The sequence below is a fragment of the Rattus norvegicus genome, chromosome 7 (genome assembly GCF_036323735.1).
Source record: "Rattus norvegicus strain BN/NHsdMcwi chromosome 7, GRCr8, whole genome shotgun sequence".
Taxonomy (NCBI): domain Eukaryota; kingdom Metazoa; phylum Chordata; class Mammalia; order Rodentia; family Muridae; genus Rattus; species Rattus norvegicus.
In genome coordinates, this window is record NC_086025.1 from 13,799,601 (window position 1) to 13,805,027 (window position 5,427).

The 5,427-nt window shown below is 41.8% G+C and overlaps 1 pseudogene; it reads left to right on the forward strand.

Annotated features, from left to right (window-relative positions):
- The first annotated feature begins 3,499 nt into the window (after positions 1-3,499).
- On the forward strand, positions 3,500-4,639 carry Pcgf6-ps2 (polycomb group ring finger 6, pseudogene 2; annotated as a pseudogene).
- The last annotated feature ends 788 nt before the right edge of the window (positions 4,640-5,427 follow it).

Consider the following 5,427-nt stretch of genomic DNA (forward strand, 5'->3'; position numbering starts at 1 on the left):
TTCATACATTACAACTTTGATTATGATGCATAATGGTAGCTTTCCATCACTCCCGGGGCAACGCATTCGCACACTGGTTAACTCTACCTGTCGTAGAGTCCTACCTACTTGCTCCCCATATAAAGCCTTTCCACCTAAATTTACTCCATGTCACAGTCCGTTCCATAGACCTAAACAATTCCTACCGGGATTTGAATTTTCCCCTCCTCTTAGCAATGCCCTATATGATAGGAAGAGAAATAAAACTGGCAAACGTAATTTTTGGCCCTGGTATCAATGGGTATTATCTAATGAGCAGGGAGCATACATATCTCTACCTCCTTTTGCTTGATTATTAGGTGAAGAATTTACATTATATAACATTTCAGCCACTAGAACCAATAACAATACAAGTTTAGTAGGTGTTAAGATTAATAGCCTAATAGCTAATGATGCCGCTGTTGGCGCTCCAGTATGTGTTAGGCCACCTTTCTTTTTTCTGATAAGCGCTAATGCAAGTGATAATGCTTTAAATTGCAATAGCTCTGATGTAGTTTGTTATTTAGCTGAATGCTGGGATGGCACCAATGATACTGCAGTGATTGTAAAGATTCCCTCCTTTGTGCCTATCCCTGTAGTAGCAAATCCAGGTGATTTTCCCATACTTCATTTATTAAGAACTAAAAGGGATTTTGGTATTACGGCAGCTATAATTTCAGCCATCGTACTATCAGCCGCTGCAGCTACAACAGCCGTGATTGCTATGACTAATCAAATACAGATGGCTGAGACTATCAATAAGATTGTAGAAAGAACCACAGTAGCATTGGAGATACAAGAAGAATTCAATGCCCACTTGGCATCTGGCTTTCTATTAGCTAACCAACAAATAGATCTGCTTCAAGAAAAAATTGAGGCATTATATCATATGACGCAGCTGTCCTGCGTTTCCTCTCTTAGAGGCTTATGTGTTACTCCATTGAAAGCTAACTTTTCTCAGTATTCTCAACAGAGCAAAGAAATCTCAAATTATTTGAAAGGAAACTGGTCCATGGAAGCGGAACAATAATCGAGACAATTGCTGATGCAGATTGCTGTCCTTAACAACACCAGAATGGAACCCATCTCGATTGGGGATTTCACCTCGTGGATCACCAATGCTCTCTCATTTTTCAAAGAATGGGCCAGCGTGTTTGCCTGGGGGGTCATTGTCCTCTTGGGATGTGGAGTATGTCTATGCCTTTTTTGCCGTTTACGAGAGCATGCTAGACACAAAGCGATTGTTTACCAGGCTATGGCGGCCATTGAGAGCGGTGCTTCTCCCAGTGTGTGGCTGGCCTCTCTGAAAGATTGAGAGTTCTCCCTAGATCATATTTTGTCACTGTCATGTGAAGTCATTGTATCCAGAGACGGGCAACTTTCCTCAGGCTCGGTCCAACCTAAGCCAGGAGCCCGGTGGCAATAGGGTTAATTTCCAGTGATGGGTAAGGCCGAGTTTTTGAGAGGAATGACCTAAGACAGGAGCAATGACGTGTATTGACGTGACACCCAGATCTAGACCAGTCATTGGACAGAGGTGGCCCCGCCCTGTTTGTACATTCAGGCCGGTCCCATGCCCCTCTGCTCTGTCTCTCCCCTATTATTAACACACCAATAGCCCAGAACGGTGTGTTGTACATTTCAGTCATCTCTAGCCATTGGGGTGCAGTCCAAACTGCAAGAGTGGCTCATCATGGCCGAGCTGGGCACTCTGTGAGGCATGTCTGATCTCTCTCAGACCACTACCTCCACCTAATGGACTCATCTTTTAATAAAACAAAAAAGAGGGATATGTTGGGAGCAATTATTTATAGCACTGACATCTAGTGGTCGCTTGTATTATTACCACCCTTAGCTTTCTTCTGACATCTTTACTAGGTCATAGTTGATAAGCGTGTTAATAAGATGTCTTTATTCCACCAATCCCCAGAGGACAAGTTCTTAGCCATGGCGTCTGTTTTGTACTTAAGGCAAGTGCCTTTGTTCCCCGGGGTCCCCGTATCATCAATAAGGTGTTCCTGCAATAAAGGCTGATTGAGAAGGATCCAATGGTGTTGTGTCTTCCTTGCCAGTCGAGGTGGGCGTGACACAACATAGTTCTCGAAGTCCTAGACAGAGCAATCAGACAACAAGAGGATATGAAAGGAATATAGATTGGAAAGGAAGAAGTCAAAATAACCCTATTTGCAGATGATACAATAGTATATTAAGTGATCCAAAAGTTCTACCAGAGAACTGACTAAACCTGATAAAACCCTTCTGCAAAGTGGATGGGTATAAAATTAACTCAAATAAATCAGTAGCCTTCCTCTACACAAAAGAGAAACAAGCCAAGAAAGAAATTAGGGAAGCGACACCCTTCATAATAGTCCCAAATAATATAAAATACCTCGGTGTTACTTTAACCAAGCAAGTAAAAGATCTGTACAATAAGAAGTTCAAGCCTCTGAAGAAAGAAATCGAAGAAAACCTCAGGAGATGGAAAGATCTCCTACTCTCCTGGATTGGCAGGATTAATATAATAAAAATGGCCATTTTACCCAAAGAGATCTACAGATTCAAGGAAATCCCCATCAAAAATCCAATCCAGCTCTTCAGAGAGTTAAACAGAACAATTTGCAAATTCATCTGGAATAACAAGAAACTCAGGATATCTATAACTATCCTCAACAATCAAAGGACTTCCTGGGGAATAACTATCCCTGAACTCAAGCAGTATTACAGAAGAACAGTGATGAAAAGTTTATGATATTGATACAGAGACAGGCAGATATACTAGTGGTATACAATTGAAGATCCAGAAATGAACCCAAACATCTATGGTCACTTGATTTTTGACAAAGGAGCCAAACCATCCAGTGGAAAAAAGAGATTCTTTTCAACAAAAGGTGCTGTTTCAACTGTACGTCTGTATGTAGATGAATGCAGATTGTTCCATTCTAATCACCCTGTACAACGTTTAAGTCCAAGTGGATCAAGGACCTCCACATCAAACATTATACACTCAAACTAATAGAAGAAAAAGTGGTGAAGAATCTCGAACACATGGGCACTGGAGAAAATTTCCTGAACAAATCACTAATGGCTTATTCTTTATGTTCAAGAATTGACAAATGGGATCTCTTAAAACTACAAAGCTTCTGTAAGGTAAAAGACACTATTTTTAGGACAAAACGACAATCAACAGATTGGGAGATGATCTTTACCAATCCTACAACTGATAGAGGTCTCATATCCATAATATACAGAGAACTCATGAAGTTAGACTGCAGGGAGACAAATAACCCTATTAAAACTGGGGTTCAGAGGGGTTGGGGATTTAGCTCAGAGGTAGAGTGCTTGCCTAGCGAGCGCAAGGCCCTGGGTTCGGTCCCCAGCTCCAGAAAAAAAAAGAAAAAAAGAAAAAAGAAAAATGCGGTTCAGGGTAGCCACCGGACTCCCCTCGCCTTGCGCTCAACTAGCTTGGTTTCTGGTCCCCTCTATGGAGGAGGCTGAGATGGATGCCACTGATAACAAGCGCGCCTCCGAGGCCAAGAGAGCCTAGGCCATGCTGCCACCAACTAAGCCTCCCACCTCTCTGCCAGCCCTCATCCAGGCGCCCTTTGATGGTGAGGCGGTCCCGGTGTCCCTGGCCCAGGCGGGCACACACGGCTGTTCTCAATCCGCCCCTGGAGTTGGAGCCAGAGCACAGTCTGGGCCTCTTGTGAGTCCACTTCGAGAACTATGATGAGGAGTTGGAAGAAGATTAGGAGATGGAGGAGGAGAAAGACCAGGAGGAAGAGATGAGCCACTTCTCTCTGAGTCTGGAGTCCGGATGTGCAAACTCCTAGGACCAGGAGAAGAGCCTGATGAACCTGACTGAGCTGACGCCCTACATCTTGTGCTCCATTCGCAAAGGTTAATTGATACATGCCACCACTATTGCAGAATGTCTCCACACCTTTTGTAAAAGCTGCATTGTGAGACATTTTTACTATAGCAACAGATGCCCCAAATGCAACATAGTAGTCCACCAGACTCAGCCTCTTTATAATATAAGGTTGGACCGGCAGTTACAAGACAAAGTATATAAATTAGTAATCAATCTAGCGGAAAGAGGAAAAAAGCAAAAGCACGACTTCTATAAAGAAAGAGGTCTAGAAGTCCCTAAGCCTGCTCTTACACAGCCAGTCGCTGCAAACAAAGGAAGAACCCAGAAAATCCTAGAGTCAGTGTTTTGTATTCCACCTGATGTTTTATTGATGTTGAGTTCATTGATGCTAATGAAGACAGAGGACATTTTAAGCCATTGGAAAAGAAGTTTGTGCATGTTTCAGGAGAAGCAACTACTGGGTATGTAGAAAAATTTCTTGGAAGAAAATTGTGTCTTGATCCAGCTTGTCAGGTAGATAACATCTGTGGGGATCACTTATTGGAGCGGTACCAAACTCTGCAGGAAATCCGATGTTCAATACGTGACACAGCAATGCAGGATGGTCTACCTGTTCATTGTGGTTTCTTCTTTAAAAATAACTTGAAGATCCAAGAGTATATTGGAAACACAGGAAGGAGGCTTCTGCAGATGTGCATCATACCAAAGATTCTCACAGAGCATGTAACCACCATCACTTTACTTTGTTAAGAGATAGCTTCTATTTTCAGCACCAGAACCCTAGCAATGTGTGTACAACTTGAAACAACATTTGCTACACTAAAGACTATGTAAAAAACATTCATAACTCAGGGGAAAAACCTGAAAAAACACTGAATTTTAAAATTACTTGTGATTCCAAATATGAGGAAGTTGCTGGTTGCTTCCTGTCTTTTAGGTAGGTTGGTCCTTCAAGAGCTGGGTTTCTGCCTTCTAAATCCAACTTCATGGATTGGGTGGGTGCTCTTCAGCACAGTTTTGCTTTGAAATTAAACCTCGGGGTGCACTCAGCACCAAAAAAAAAAAAAACAAAAAAACAAAAAACAAAAAAAGGAAGAAAAAAAAACAAACAAACTACTGGCTACTTACATGTTCCTGTCCTATTCTGAACTTAAAATTTCCGATGATACTACTACAGCACTGTTACTCAGCTCTGAGACATTTAGAAATGGCTCACTCTTCTTGATGTCCCTTAAATATGAGGTGCTTCTTTCTGATGGCTTATTTGCATCTATCAGTGCCATTGCCACAGATGTCACAAAATTCCCTGAGTGCAGCTGTGGATAATGCCATTGTTGCTAACAGTAGCAAAAGTTTCCGATGAATTAACAGAAGTTTACAGAATCCTATTGTTTCTTCAGTCACTTAGATTGTCTGGTTCTGTGTTTAATGTTTTTGTTTTCTGGTCATTTGGATATAGAACAAGAGTCTTTAAGAACCTTGCTTTTCACAAAGATTTAACTGTAAACATTATTTTGCCTAAAATTAGCATCCTGATG